Consider the following 17,247-nt stretch of genomic DNA (forward strand, 5'->3'; position numbering starts at 1 on the left):
GCTTCTATCCATAATCTACAATAGCCCACTAGCCCCAAGAATTTTCATAATTCTTGCTTGGTGGTCAGGAGGGGTAGATCTACTATTCCTTTAATTCTCTCGGGGTTAATTCGCCTAGTACCCTCACTAATAAGGTGCCCTAAATATTTCACTTCTCTCTCCACATATTGCAATTTATTCCTAGAAACTCTTAAACCCTGTTGTCCTCAGAGATTTAACAGCCTATTAGTGGCCAGGCTCACGTCATCTCTCTTCCGTCCTGTCACAAGCAAGTTGTCCACATATTGTAACAGTGATGTCCCTTTAGGCATCTTAAGTAGTTCCAGGACCTGTTCCAGTACTTGCCCGAATAGGTTAGGTAATTCTGTGAACCCCTGGGGAAGTACCATCCATCGGAATTGTTGCTTTCTACCAGTGTATGGGTTTTCCCATTCAAAGGCAAACATGTCACAGCTCTCTGGAGCCAGAGGGCAGGCCTAGAATGCATCTTTTAGATCTATCACACTAAACCAACGGTGGTCACTCAGTATCTTGCCTAGCAAGGTGCACGGATTGGGGACTACTGGGTGTCGTGTTCAGACCAATTGGTTCAGTGCTCTGAGATCCTGCACTAATCAATAGGTTCCAACTGGTTTGCGGACGGGCAGTATTGGAGTATTAAAGGGTAACATACAGGGTTCCAACAATCCAGTTTTTAACAAAGAATCTATAACTGGTTGTAGACCTTTACGACCCTCCAGTGATATGGGGTGTTGTCTAATCCGAACTGTCTTATTCTCCTGAATCAATGTAATTACCATTGGAGTAATAGTTAGATTCCCTGTATTACCCGGTCTTGCCCATACATCAGGGCTGATTTGCTCTTCGTCACTGGGTGTTAACATGGCCATCTTTACGGTCATTGCACTATTCTCCACCCCAATTCTTAAGCCTAATAAGATGATCAAATCCCTTGCAAATAGATTACTTCCAATGTCGGGAATGTACAATAACTGTCCTGTCACTTCTTCATTATTTACTCTAATTAGCGTTGGCTCAAAGATGGGCACTAGGAATTCTTCACCTTTTACCCCAGAAACCTTGAGAGTTTTATTAGTCAATTTAACACCGGTAGGTCTAAAACTTAGAGATGACCGTGCCGCTCCTGTGTCTACTAAAAATACTGCCTCCTCTCCTTCAGGTCCCACCTTTAGATTTATCAAGGGCTTCCGGTGAGTTTCAGGAGGAAGGAACCCCTGACTCCCCTAGTCCTCATCAAATGTCATCAGGGAAACAGTTTCCCTTTCCCGTGTTAATCCAAGGCAATTTCATCTAAAATGCCCCACTTTTCCACAATGGTAACATCCTGCCTGTTGCCTCCTTCCCCGGACATCCGATCTTTGACTTTCGTGTCCTTCTCTATCCTTATCCTTTCTATTATCTCCCGATCCTAATCTCTTCTTTGTTATTTCATCTACTGCCGCCACCATTATTTTAGCTTTCTGCTTCTGTTTCTCATCCTCTCTCTTCACATACACTTTCTGTGCCTCAAGTAACAGCTCTTCCATCTGTTTTTCACTCCATCCATTTTCTGCAATTTCTTCTGTATGTCTGGCCATGTTTGTTTAGTCACAAACTGGACCTTAAAGAGTCCTTGCGCCACCAGGTCATCAGGATTCATTCCCGTATATTTCCTTATGGCCTCTTTGAGCTTTGAAGAAATGCTGAAGGAGTTTCATCCTTCTCTTGCCTTACCTCAAAGGCTTTCACAAAGTTCTGTGATCTTGGTGCTGCTTCCTTAATTCCCAATGTTACCATTTCCCTTAAATCCTTCATTGATTCTCTATGTCGCCTATCATTGTTATCCCAACGTGGGTCCACGTTGGGAAACTTGTCCTCCACAGAAGCTTCTTCATCACCAACTGGGTGCCTCTTTTCCCACTCTTGTGGGGCAGCCCATCTAATCATACTTCTCTCTTCTCCTGAGAATAAGGTCCCCAATATTGCCATCATTTGCCCCCAGGTATACAAATTTGGCCCCAAAAACTGGTCTAACTGCTCCGCCAATCCTACTGGATCCTCAACTAGATTTTTCATTTCCTTTTGAAAGGTTCTGACCTCCCCACTGGTCAGTGGCGCATTAACATACCCAATGTCGTGGTTTCCAATGGGGACCTCTCTGAGATATACCGATGTTGCCCCGCTTTGTTCCCTTTCTTTTCTCCTTGCTATTGATCTAGTCTCAATCAGAATCATAATGGAGTTATCTTCAGAGCCTTTTTCAGATATCGTTTCTAGTGGGGGGGTATAGAGGACAGCGGAGACGACGGTTGACTTGACTGTTGACCTTCGTCGGGTGGGGGGGGGGGGGGGGGAGGCGATGACTGATCACTATTTCTTTTGTAATAAGGGGGATGCAAATTTGTCAAAGGATCCCAACGGGGAGTTTCGAATTCTTCAACCTTTTCCTCTCTTTCTTTCCTTTTTAAGACAAGTATATTTTGGCTCCCTATCCAACAGGCTGCGTAATCAGCTTCTAGTTGGCTTCGTTTCTCTTTGCTATTAACATATATATTTAGGTCTTGGCATAGCCAATCTTCATCGGACCCATATTTTGGCCAAAAGATATCAGGTTTCTTAATACCTTCTTGAGTCCAGACAAAACAACAATACCTTATCATTATAGCTTTATCTTTCCCCCGCGTTCAGGAGTTGTGTTCCCAATTTCCTAACATCTTCCCCAGGGGACTGTTAGATGGAATTTCTTTAAGTTTAACATTATCTGTAGATTGATTTTTATCATGACAACTTCCCTTACCTCCCATTTTTATGAATTTAATTGATCTTTTCAAGGTCCGGTGTCACCTTCTTCCACACCCACTTCAGTGTCCTGACCTTCGTGTGGGGGACTTCCCCTCTTAACAACCGGCCTAAGGCTGGCTGATAGAATCAGGTTGTCACCTTTTCCTGTCCGATCAATCTGGCCAATTATATGTTAATTTTAGACATTGCCAATTCCCCGGATGTCTCGTACGTCCCCGACCACTTAAGGTCATCCTGCCCACCAAGGCAATACTTAAACGTCCTTTTCTTACCTTGGTCTGTGCACAGAGTTACCTGGTTGTGCCGGCTCTTAACCTGCGTGGCAATTCCTGCAGCTCTTACTGGTCACTGCAAAACCCCATAGAACTTACTGGTCTCTGCAAACCCCCAGTCGCCCGGATACGTCGTTTTCCAGACCTTAAGACCTTCTTAAGACTCGGGTCTTGTGCACAAGAGTTGCCCGACCAAACCAGCCGTCCCGTCTTGTTTCCAGGGTCTCTCCGTCCAGATCACGCTTGCCCAAAGCTGCCACGGCAACAAGTGGAAACCAGAGATCGCCAAAATCGGCGAGGTGCACTTTCTCTGTCTTTCCAAGAATGCCGAGCGACCGGAGCTTGGGATCCCAGACGAGCCCCCAAATCTGTTAGAAACAAACTTAACAAAATCAACTGAGACCACCAAAGTCTGGAAACAAGACAATTTATTTTACAATCTTGCAAGAAAGGGCAGCAGATGCTTGCTGAAGCAAATGAGCAATGAACATTGGTACACGTACACAGTTATACCTTTGAGCTGCGTGAGGTCACCTCTCCTGACTCCCATGTTACCCAATCACCCTAGGTCTAAAGCTAACTTGTGACCTGGCGGCCTAACTTGTTACCTGGCGGCCTCTACGTGACTTCTCCTTTTTCTTGAGCCGTTATTTGCAATCCACACTAGCACCTGCTGTGCTAGGAGTTTTCCATTGTCTTGTTTTTGTGCAAGCTTGCCTTTTTTAAGAAGTCTGCTAATTTTACCATGTCTGGTAGCTGCCTTCTGTCAGCACTTTATGCTTAAAGCTTTTCATCATTATCTTTTTGCTATATCTGCAAAAACAACACTCTTCCCAATTCTCACACTGTGTATACTCGGGTATGCGTTACTGGGTCTACTTGAGTCTACATTGCTGTGTCTTCTCAAGTGTGTGTTACTGTATCTACTCAAATCTGAGTTGCTGGATCTACATGAGTCCGTGTTACTGGGTCTGCCCGAATCTATGTTACTGGGCCTACTTGAGTTGTGTTACTGTGTCAACTCAAGTCTGCGTTACTGTGTCTACTACTCGAATCCATCTTACTGCATCTATTCGAGTCTGCGTTACTGTGTCTAATCCATTCTGCAGTACTGGGCTTATATGGGTCTGTGTTACTGTATCTTCTCGAGTCTGCGTTACTAGGTCTACATGAGTCTGCATTACTGAGTCGTCTCAAGCCTGAGTTACTGTGTCTAGTTGAGTTTGCGTTACTCTGTCTACTCAAGACTGTGTTACTGTGTTTACTCAAGTCTGCATTACTGGTTTTACTCGAGAGTGCATTACTGTATCTACTCAAGTCTGTGTTACAGTATCTACTCATGTCCGCGTTACTGGGTCTAGTTGAGTCTGCGTTACTGTGTCTACTCGAGTCTGTGTTACTGGGCTTACATGAGTCTGTGTTACTGTATCTGCTCGAGTCTGCGTTATTGTGTCTACTCGAGTCTGTGTTATTGGAGAAAGTGAGGACTGCAGATGCTGGAGATCAGAGCTGAAAACGTATTGCTGGAAAAGCGCAGCAGGTCAGGCAGCATCCAAGGAGCAGGAGAATCGACGTTTCGGGCATAAGCCCTTCTTCAGGAATGAGGAAAGTGTGCCCAGCAGGCAAAGATAAAAGGTAGGGAGGAGGGACTTGGGGGAGTGGCGTTGGAAATGCGATAGGTGGAAGGAGGTTAAGGTGAGGGTGATAGGCTGGAGTGGGGGTGGGGCGGAGAGGTCAGGAAGCAAATTGCAGGTTAGGAAGGTGGTGCTGAGTTCGAGGGTTGGGACTGAGATAAGGTGGGGGGGAGGGGAAATGAGGAAACTGGAGAAATCTGAGTTCATCCCTTGTGGTTGGAGGCAGAAGATGAGGCGCTCTTCCTCCAGCCGTCGTGTTGCTATGGTCTGGCGATGGAGGTGTCCAAGGACCTGCATGTCCTTGGTGGAATGGGAGGGGGAGTTGAAGTGTTGAGCCACGGGGTGGTTGGGTTGGTTGGTCTGGGTGTCCCAGAGGTGTTCTCTGAAACGTTCCACAAGTAGGCAGCCTGTCTCCCCAATATAGAGGAGGCCATATCGGGTGCAGTGGATGCAGTAAATGATGTGTGTGGAGGTGCAGGTGAACTTGTGGCAGATATGGAAGGATCCCTTGAGGCCTTGGAGGGAAGTAAGGGGGGAGGTGTGGGCACAAGTTTTGCATTTCTTGTGGTTGCAGGGGAAGGTGCCAGGAGTGGAGGCTTGGTTGGTGGGGGGTGTGGACCTGACGAGGGAGTCACGGAGGGAATGGTCTTTTCAGAACGATGATAGGGGAGGGGAGGGAAATATATCCCTGGTGGTGGGATCCGTTTGGAAGTGGCGGAAATGACGACAGATGATACGATGTATATGGAGGTTGGTGGGGTGGTAGGTGAGGACCAGTGGGGTTCTGTCCTGGTGGCGATTGGAGGGGCGGGGCTCAAGGGCGGAGGAGCGGGAAGTGGAGGAGATGCGGTGGAGAGCATCGTCGATCACGTCTGTGGGGATATTGCGGTCTTTGAAGAAGGGGGCCACTTGGGTTGTACGGTATTGGAACTGGTCCTCCTGGGAGCAGATGCAGCGGAGACGAAGGAATTGGGAATATGGGATGGCGTTTTTACAGGGGGCAGGGTGGGAGGAGGTGTAGTCTAGGTAGCTGAGGGAGTCAGTCGGTTTATAGTAAATGTTCGTGTTGACTCGGTCACCCGAGATAGAAATGGAGAGGTCTAGGAAGGGGAGGGAGGAGTCTGAGACGATCCAGATAAATTTGAGGTCAGGGTGGAAGGTGTTGGTAAAGTGGATGAACTGTTCAACCTCCTCGTGGTAGCACGAGGCAGCGCCAATACAGTCATCGATGTAGCGGAGGAAAAGGGTGGGGGGTGGTGCCAGTGTAGCTGCAGAAGATGCACTGTTCCACATATCCTACGAAGAGGCAGGCATAGCTGAGGCCCCTGCGGGTGCCCATGGTTACTCCTTTGGTTTGGAGGAAGTGGGAGGATTGGAAAGAGAAGTTGTTCAGAGTGAGGACCAGTTCAGTCAGTCGATGGAGGATGTCAGTGGAAGGGTACTGGTTGGTACAGGGGGAAAGGAAGAAGCGGAGGGCTTTGAGTCCTTCATGATGGGGGATGGAGGTGTACAGGGACTGGATGTCCATAGTGAAGATAAGGCGTTGGGGACTGGGAAGCGAAAATCATGGAGGAGATGGAGGGCATGGGTGGTGTCCTGAACGTAGGTGGGGAGTTCTTGGACTATGTTATTGGGTCTACTTTAGTCTGTGTTACAGGTTCTACTTGAGTCTGCGGTACTGGATCTACCCGAGTCTGTGTTACTGTGTCTACTCAAGTCTGCGCAACTGTGTATTCTCAAGTCCGCGTTACTGGGTCGACTGAAGTCTGTGTTCCTAGGCCTAATCAAGTCTGCGGTATTGGGTCTACTTGAGTTGTGTTACTGGGTCTACTTGAGCCTGCGTTGCTGTGTCTACCTCGTAATTGACATTTCTACTCTGAAGTTCATCAGCCTCTGCAGATGTTTGTCTGGACTGCTGAGGATTACCAGACTTTTCTGTTTTAAACTTCAGTTGGAGTGGGAATGGGTCAGAGAATTAAAACGGCAGACATCTGGAAGCAGTCGGCCAACTGGCTGTCGGTCTGCCCAGTGTCGAGAGGATTGCGTCGCAAGCAGTGAGTAGAAAATACTATATTGAAGAAAGTTCAAGCGAATCCTTGTTTCTACCTGTAAGGTGTGTTTGGGGCCCTTCCCATTGGTAGGGGAAGCGGTAAAACGCTGAAAATGTGTTGCTGGAAAAGCGCAGCAGGTCAGGCAGAATCCAAGGAACAGGATCTCCTGTTCCTTGGATGCTGCCTGACCTGCTGCGCTTTTCCAGCAACACATTTTCAGCTCTGATCTCCAGCATCTGCAGTCCTCACTTTCTCCTCGAAGTAGTAAAACGGCCTGTATAGATTGTCCAAGTATCATAGGAAAAGGAGAGGGTTTAGAGGGGCAATTAAAACTTGAGCCATGTTGTCTTCGAGAAAATACTCCCTTTAGAATGTTGTAAAGAGGGGAGGGAAAGACCAATTATTGGTGGTGTCTCATTAGAGGTGGCAGTAATGGGAGAGAATGATCCGTAGAATGTGAGGCAGGTGGAAAGGGATGAGGTTTGGCCCACAATGTGGCAACATTGCTGGAGGCGCTTTATAAATTGCTTAATTCCTGGCTTCTATACCGGTATACATAATAAAATCAAGAATTTTTTAAAAATGGTGCCTGAGGGTCTTGGGTCTCACCCACTAGAACTGTGAGAAATAGTTTTTATTAAAGCTAAAACTTCACTTGCCTGCTTAATTACACAGCTGATGGGTAATGGTTCACAGACAGAATACCTATTTGAATTGTCACAGTAAAATCTGTTCATTTGGTGTCTATCTGCTTCACGCCCTAAGACATCACACATTTTCATTCAAATTAGTCACTTCTCTTCACAGTTTGAGGCTGAGCATTTCTTTCTGACATCATCCATTCAGCTTCCTTTCACCTGGGTGTTAAGCATCCGATATTTTGTGACAAGTTCAATATTAACTATTATATGTGTTCAAAACTACTGAGAATGTGAAGGCTGGTGCTCAGAAACTTAGAGCAGAAAAATACATTCCTGGAATTTTGTTACTTTGCTCAGAGACATTTAGTTAGCCATTAAACCTAGGAAGGTCCGAGTCTCAATCTATCAGACTGAATAAATTATCTGGTTTCCGTTAAGGCAGAACATCCTCTGACATTGTGCATTCTGTCTGGTTTACAATGTGAGGTTATGTCCCACAGCACCAGAGTAACAAGCAATGTTGTGGCCCTGATGTTACTAAAACCACTTCTCTGTGGGAATTTCAACAAAGTAGCCCCCATTTTCCTGACAGCATCACCACCACAGTTGTTCTGCATCAGGAATTCCAGTGATCACAGAAGGCGAAGCAGAATAATTTTGCAGAATTGAAGATAAATAGTCTGATTTTGGGGTGGGGTATTTCAAGCTGGGTATTATTTGCACTTCAAGATATTTCGTATGACAGAAAGAAGCAAGGGAGAGTGCAGAGAAGTAATGAAGCAGTGCAGCACTTGACCTCCTCAATAATGGCGATTGAATTGCAAATGCTGATGAATGAGATAAATGAAGAAAAATATGCCATTTACAGGTGTCCAAGGCACCTTCGTTGCTTGGTTTATGCCCAGAAAAAGGAGGTGGTCAGGATCATTACTATGTATCAAGCCTATAAGGCTTGGGACAGATGCAGGAAGCTGGAATCTGTGCCAAATGTCAGGTAGATGACTCAAAACTGATACATACCGAGCCTTGAACAAGTTATTAATTGGCTACAAGCAATAGCAGCGGCTCCAAACATGTATATTTTCGAGCACTACTTAAAAGGTATCTGCACCGAGTTTTCAGAAGATTTGTAGCTCAGATTGAGGTTCTGGATGTGAGTTTGCTCGCTGAGCTGGAAGGTTCGTTTTCAGATGTTTCATCACCATACTAGATATCATCATCAGTGAGCCTCTGGTGAAGCACTGCTGGTATGGCCTGCTTTTTTTATTTATGTGCTTAGATTTCCTTTGGTTGTGATGTCATTTCCTGTGGGAATGTCATTTCTGTGGGGATGTCATTTCCTGTTCTTTTTCTCAGGGGGTGGTAAGTGGGATCCAAGTCAATGTGTTTGTTAATAGAGTTCCAGTTGGAGTGCCATGCTTCTAGGAATTCTCATGTGTATCTCTGTTTGGCTTGTCCTAGGAGGGTTTCCTCTTGATCTTGTTCATTCACATTGAATATTGGCTGCATTCTTCTGCAAACAATGGAAAAGAAGTACAAATTTTAGATTTTCAAACAACGGGTGAAGGTCATCAATGAAGCAGTTGAAGCTGGTTTGAACCTAGAAAACTACCTCAAGGATCCTGTGATGTTCCCTGGTCTGGTATCGTATTTGCAGTTTCCTTGTAAGAATGCAGAATACTATTACAGCATTTGTTTTCAAAATGTATTTATGAATGAAGTGGATGTATTTCAGGATCAACCTAAAGAGTGTCACACAGTTAATATGGTTATAGAACATAGAAAAGAAACTACCTCTAACATCTGTTCTATATCTATCACCTCTCAATTTAAAGCTGTGTCCCCTTGAGCTAGCCATCACCATCCAAGGCAAAAGGCTCTCACTGTCCACCTATCTAATCCTCTGATAATCTTAGAGTCATAGAGATGTACAGCATGGAAATAGACCCATCCATGCCGACCAGATATCCCAACCCAATCTAGTCCCACCTGCCAGCACCCAGCCCATATCCCTCCAAACCCTTCCTATTCATATACCCATCCAAATGTCTCTTAAATGTTGCAATTGTACCAGCCTCCACCACTTCCTCCGGCAGCTCATTCCATACATGTACCACCCTCTGTGTAAAAAAGTTGCCCCTTAGGTCTCTTTTATATCTTTCCCCTCTCACCCTAAACCTATGTCCTCTAGTTCTAGACTCCCCGACCTCAGGGAAGAGACTTTGTCTATTTATCCTATCCAAGCCCCTCATAATTTTATAACCTCTATAAGGTCATCCCTCAGCCTCTGACGCTCCAGGGAAAACAGCCCCAGCCTGTTCAACTTCTCCCTATAGCTCAGATCCTCCAACCCTGGCAATATCCTTGTAAATCTTTTCTGAACCCTTTCGAGTTTATATATCTCAATTAGGTCACCTCTCAAGCTTCTTCTCTCTTACAAAAACAGCCTCAAATCCTTCAACCTTTACTCATAAGACTGTCCCTCCATAACAATCAGCTTCCTAGTAAATCTCCTCTGAACCCTTTCCAAAGCTTCCACATCCGTCCTTTAATGTGGTTACCAGAACTGGACACAATATTCAAAATGTAGCCATACCAGAGTTTTGTACAGCTGCAGCATGGTGCCAAAACTAAATCCTACTATTAATAAAAGCTAACACACCGTATGCCTTCTTAACAACCCTATCAACCTGGGTGACAACTTTCAAGTATCTATGTACCTGGACACTGAGATCTCTCTGCTCATCTACACAACCAAGAATCTTACCCAATACTCTGCATTCCTGTTACTCCTTCCAAAGTGAACCACCTCATACTTTTCCACATTAAACTCTATTTGCCACCCCTCAGCCCAGCTCTGCAGCTTATCTATGTCTCTCTGTAACCTAAAACATGCTTTGTCACTATCCACAACTCAACCAACCTTACTGTCATCCACAAATTTACTAACCCATCCTTCTATGCCCTCATCCAGGTCATTGATAAAAATGACAAACAACAGTGGACCCAAAACATATCCTTGTGATACCCCACGAGTAACTGAACTCCAGGATGGAAATAGACCACCACCTTCTGTCTTCTTCCAGCTAGCTAATTTCTAATGCAAACTGCTAAATCACCCTCAATCCCATCCCTCTGTATTTTGTGCAATAGCCTACCACGGGGAACCTTATCAAACACTTTACTGAAATCCATATACACCACATGAACTGCTTTATCCTCATCCACAGGTTTGTTCACCTTCTCAAAGAACTCAATAAGGTTTGTGAGGCATGACCTTCCTTCACAAAACCATGTTGACTATTCCCTAATGAACTTATTCTTTTCTAGATGATTATAAAACCCATCACTTATAATCTTTTCCAACACTTTACCCATAATTGAAATAAGGCTCACAAGTCTATAATTTCCAGGGGTGTCTCTACTCCCCTTCTTGAACAAGGGAACAACATTTGCTATCCTCCAGTTTTCTGGCACTATTCCTGTTGATAATGACAACATAAAGATCAAAGCCAAAGGCTCTGCAATCTCCTCCTTGGCTTCTCAGAGAATCCAAGGACAAATCCTCCAACCCAGGGGATTTACCTATTTTTACACTTTCAGGAATTGCTACCTTATGCACCTCAATCCCATCTAGTTTAGTCGCCTGTATCTCAGTGTGATGCATCAATACAGAGCAAAGAAATTGTGTCAGTGTTTCCCATACTACATTTCTTATGTAGCAACAGGTAAGGATTTGTTTATGATGCACAACACTGTCAATATTTACTTGAAAACAGCAAACTCTGGGAATTCTTAACTTTTTCAGTGTTTCTGAAGCAGAAACTTTTATTCTCTTAAATGGTCCCAAAACCTTTGGAAGTAGTTCACTTGACCTTTTGTATGTTCGCTCATAAAGGCATGTGCCTTTTCACACCAGAAGGAGCAATGTTTCTGATATTTGTAACGTTTTTTAGGTTAAAACGATGCCTTGAGATCAATGCCAGTGTCCTATTGGAGTCAGACCAGCCTTCTAATGGGATATGTGGCTGAATATTCACGATCTTCTTCTGGTGGTGAGCCAAGAACTGGCTTCATTAGGTGTTCTAGATTTGGGCTATCTGCATAAAACTGGCACTTTTTACACCAGCTTTTCTATCTTTTGTGAGAGCATCACGTTAATGGTTATTGTCAGATCTCAGAAAAGTCTCTTGGGAAGCTACTTTTCAGGTAAATACAATGTGGACCATGTTTACATTCCTCAACTCAACCAGACACCAGGGATATTGTCAGTTTCCATATCATTCCTGGGACCAGGAGTGTGGGGCGTTAAATGCATTTGAATTGACCTGTCAACTCAACCAATATTGGTTTTTGCCTTATGGCTTCCTCATTACCACAAATTCCCAACCTTGTCTTTGCTTATATCTTTACCTGCCCAATATTTTTAATTGTACTCATATCCATATATTCAACAGAAACCCATTGCCCTCTGCTTTGTACCTCGACTGTATTGCATAACACCCTGTGATTCTATAGTTCATTAAATGAACTGAATCAACATTCAATAGCCAAATCTTGAGCTTAACCTGACACATGAATTTATTTAGCACTCTGCAAATTAGAAAACAATTTTGAGTACAAATGGTGTAATTACAGTAATTATAACCTTTGCTATTCTCTTCAAGATGTCAAAACAATAAAGATGTTTCCCATGCGCTGCTCTAACACAGATTGATCCTTGAAACATAATCACTTATTATGTGATGAGACACTATCTCAGAGCCATTGATTTATTTCAGATTTCCTGCTGGCTTCACGCTGACTGTTACAAGTAGTAAAAAGTATAAACCGATTATTAAAACCTCCTTAATTCAGAGCTTTCAACTAAAGGAGTTGCAAAGAATTATTGGTTCTGACTTCCTGATGAAAACAGTGGTGAATGCTGAGATGCTCACTGCTGTTGCATGTCAGGATCTTTGACAAGGTACATTCCCTTTGCAGCTTCGACAATGCTCATCTCACCCCCTCAACCGCCCTCATCACAAGAATGTTTACTCTGACCCTTGACAATGCTCCAGCCTACCTATTGACCTGAGCTGGTGACATCAGAAGAATGCGTAACCTCTCTGGTATTCCTCCTCACCAATCCCCTACTGTTTCCCTTTAATGTTGACTCATTTCTTAACCTGAGACAGGAAGGCACAGGAAGATTGTGGAATGAAAAGGGGTCTTTCAATCATGGTGAGTGTTGATCAACATGGCAGCATCACTGACTAATAGACTTGAGCCATAGGCCCAGCCTTTTGCTCGAGATGGATCAAAACTTGACCTCTGATATTAATGTCAAACAAAACCTGCATGTTTGAATTAGCTTGAATATTTCAACTTGAATGGAATAGCTTGTATTAATGATCAGTGTCAATTGTTCAGCATGTCATGCTCGATATGTCCCACCTGGGAACATGTCAGACAAACAAGCCATATACAGAACAACCTCGGTTATCCGAACATCGATTATCCGAATTTCGGGTTATCCAAACAAGATCTCAAAGTCCCGATGCTGGTAAACTATGTAATCTGAACATTTGATTAGCTGAACATTCAATTATCCGAACGAAATGCTCCCCCCATCCACCACCACCTACCCTTCTTCCAATAGGATGGAGACCAGAATTGCATACAGTATTTCACAAGTGGCTTAACCAATGTCCTGTACAGCCGCAACCTGACCTCCCAAATCCTGTACTCAATGCTCTGACCAAGAAAGGAAAGCATATGAAATGCCTTCTTCACTATCTTACCTACCTGAAACTTCAAGGAGCTATGAGCCTGCACTCCAAGGTCTCTTTGCTCAGCAACACTCCCCAGAACTTTACCATTAAGTGTATAAGTCCTGCTGTGATTTGCCTTTCCAAAATGCAGCACCTCACGTTTATCTATATTAAACTCTGCCACTCCTCAGCCCATTAGCCCATCTGATGAAGATCATGTCATACGCTGAAGTGAACTTTTTCAATGTCCACTACACCTCCAATTTTGGTGTCAATTGCAAACTTACTAACTGTACCTCTTATGTTCACATCCAAATCATTTATACAAATGACAAAACATAGTGGACCCAGCACCGATCCTTGTAGCACAGGCCTCCAGTCTAAAATGCAACCCTCCACCACCATACTCTGCCTTCTACCTTCAAGCCAGTCTGATTCCAAATGGCTAGTTCTCCCTGTATTCTATGAAATCTAACCTTGCGAACCAGTTTACTATGAGGAACCTTGTTGAACACCTTACTGAAGTCCATATCGATTATGTCCACCACTCTGCTCCCATCAGTCCTCTTTGTTACTTCTTCGAAACCTCAACAAGTTAGTGGGACATGACTTCTCATGCACAAAGCTATGTTGACTATTCATAATCAGTCCAGAAAAAGAAGGGAATGTACTTAATTAATTTTGGACAGGTGAGCCAAAACACCACCATGGAGCAACTCCAGCACCAACTGCCATATGATCTTGGCAATTTTGACATTCAGAAACCATGTGGGGGATTCAATTTGCCCAAACACCCTATGCATCCTAGTCACATCCCAAGCCTGAAACAAATTTCTCAAACCTTGACTGCTTTGATGGCCCTGTACTCCACCAAGGTTAACACTTGCTGGAAAAGCACAGCAGGTCAGGCAGCATCCAAGGAACAAGAGAATCAATGTTTGCAGGTCAAGAAGGCGGTGCTGAGTCCGAGGCGGTTGGGTTGGTTGGTGCGGGTGTCCCAGAGGTCTTCTCTGAAACGTTCCGCAATGTAGATGCGGCCACATCGGGTGCAGCGGATGCAGTAAATGATGTGCGTGGAGGTGCAGGTGAATTTGTGAAGGATATGGAAGGATCAACCAACCAAACCGCCCCGTGGCTGAACACTTTAACTCCCTTTCCCACTCCACCAAGGACATGCAGGTCCTTGGTCTCCTCCATTGCCAGACCATGGCAACACGATGCCTGGAGGAAGAGCGCCTTATCTTCTGCCTAGGAACCCTCCAACCACAAAGGATGAATGCAGATTTCTCCAGCTTCCTCATTTCCCCTCCCCCGACCTTATCTCAGTCCCAACCCTCGGACTCAGCACCACCTTCTTGACCTGCAATCTTCTTCCCGACCTCTCCGCCCCCACCCCCTCTCCGGCCTATCGCCCTCACCTTAACCTCCTTCCACCTATCGCATTCCCAACGCCCCTCCCCCAAGTCCCTCCTCCCTACCTTTTATCTTTGCCTGCTTGGCACACCTTCCTCATTCCTGAAGAAGGGCTTATGCCCGAAATGTCGATTCTCCTGCTCCTTGGATACTGCCTGGCCTGCTGCGTTTTTCCAGCAACACATTTTTCAGCTGTGATCTTCAACATCTGCAGTCCTCACTTTCTCCAAGGTTAACACTTGGCAGCGTTGTTAACACAGGGGGTCCTGGATTTAAAATGTCCAATTTATGAATGTTCATACATATGAACACGATGTCATACAGACATGTAATTTTGAAAACCTGACGTGCAAATATTCCCTGTACTTATGAATAGCTGCTTTATGTTATCCTTCATCATGTTCCAATTTGCATCCGACTCCAGAACAGAACCAATTCACAATCTGGGGAGACTGCCTGTACACCAGGTTCTATCCATTTTATTCCACTTAATCCCAATTTAGAGACTTCTGAGCCTATCTCTTCCCATTATAAGACAATTAGGAACCCTCAAAAACCCTCAAAGGCATTTCTATTGATGTTGATAAAGGAAAAAGAGTAAGATAAATGAGTCTTGATCCTCTAGAATGTGAGAATGGGGAGTTAGTAGATAATAAAGAAATGGTAGATGTAACAAATAAATATTTTTTTCTATCACTATAGACAATACAAAAGCATCCTGGTCATAATCAGGACTTTGAAGGATGAATGGAATTATAATATTAAAATTACAATCATGAGGGGGGGTGGTGTTGAGCAAACAGATGGACTGTGAGCTGACAAGTCTCTGGTTTCTGATGCACTGCATCCAAGGATCTTAAAAGAGGTACATACCAATGCATTGGCTTAATTTTCTAAAATTCATTAGATCCCGGAAAAGCTCCATCAGAGTGAAAAGTATTTCAGGAACGGAGGGAGGCAGAAAACTTTAGGCTAGTTAGCTTGATATTCATCGTAGGAAAGGTGATAGATTAAATTATTAAGCAAGTTATAACTGGACTCTTAGGAAATCTTAGGGCAATCAGGATGAGTCAGAAAGATTTTGTAAAATCTCATTCAACCAATTTATGGGAATTATTTGAAGGAACAACATGATGTGGATGAAGGGGAGTCTGTTAATGTGCTATCCTTGGATTTCCAGAAGACATTTTACAAGATTTACAACGCACAAAGTAGGAGGGCATTACGTACAGTTAAATATACTGGCATGGATAATAAAAGATTGGCTAGCTGCAAACAGCAAATATGCATAATTGGTTATTTTTCAGATTGGCAGGATTTTGTGAGTAAAATCCAGTAGGGGCTTGTGCGGGGTCCTCAATATTTACAATTTCTATTCATTATTGAAGGCATGATAGCTCAATTTGCAAATGAAATTAAGATTGGTGGGAAATTATGTTGTGCAGATGACATATCAAGGATGCATATTAATATAGAAAGGAAAATCAGTGGACAAAAATCTGGCAGGTGGAGTATAATGTGGGAAAATGCTCACAGGAAGAATTTAAAAGCAAAGTGTTATTTAATTGGTGAATGACGACTGAATTCTGAGATGCAGAGAGATCTAGGTGCTCTACTGCACGAGTCACAAAAAGTTAGTATGCTCGTATAGTGAGGGATTAAAAAGACTAATGGGATGTTGTCCTTTATTACAAGAGGAGTTGTGCACTAAAAAGGATACTTTAGTTATTTAGAGTATTCGTAAGACTACATTCTTGATACTGTGCCATTTTTCTCTTCATGTTTAAGGAAGGATAAAAGAGCATTGGAGATGACTTGAAGGAGGTTTACTAGACTGACACCAGAAGTGAGCAGGTTATGTTATGAGGAAGGATTTCATAGGCTGTGCTGAGTTTAAAATAACAAGGGAGATTTGATTGAAATTTATATGGTCTTAAATGTCTTTACAATGTGTAAATAGTGTTGCTTCTTGTCGATGCAGAGCCAGGGTGCACCATTTTAAAACTAGGGTCACCCTTTCAGGACTGAGATGAGATTTTGTTTCCTCTCAGAGGGTTGGAACTCTTTGCTTCAGAAAACTATAGTGGCAGGTTATTATTGAATAGTTTTAAGGCAGAAGTATATAGATTCTTGTCAGGCATGGAAATCAAGGGAGGTCAGGGATGGATGGACTTTGGAACTTGGAACACAAACAGACCAACCATTAAGTTATTGAATGGCAGAGCAGAATTGAAGCGTTAAATGAATGACTTCTGCTCCTAATTTGATTATTTTAGATTAGATTAGATTAGATTACTTACAGTGTGGAAACAGGCCCTTCGGCCCAACAAGTCCACACCGCCACGCCGAAGCGTAACCCACCCATACCCCTACATCTACATCTACATTTACATTTACCCCTTACCTAACACTATGGGCAATTTAGAATGGCCAATTCACCTGGCCTGCACATCTTTGGACTGTGGGAGGAAACCGGAGCACCCGGAGGAAACCCACGCAGACACGGGGAGAACGTGCAAACTCCACACAGTCAGTCGCCTGAGGCGGGAATTGAACCCGGGTCTCAGGCGCTGTGAGGCGGCAGTGCATTTGTTTCAATGTAACGCTGGTGACCCCTTACAGCTAGTCATACTTTCCTGAATGTCTGTCAATTTTGAGCTCAAGTTATAACAGATAACAAG

The sequence above is a fragment of the Chiloscyllium punctatum genome, chromosome 1 (genome assembly GCF_047496795.1).
Source record: "Chiloscyllium punctatum isolate Juve2018m chromosome 1, sChiPun1.3, whole genome shotgun sequence".
NCBI classification, from domain to species: domain Eukaryota; kingdom Metazoa; phylum Chordata; class Chondrichthyes; order Orectolobiformes; family Hemiscylliidae; genus Chiloscyllium; species Chiloscyllium punctatum.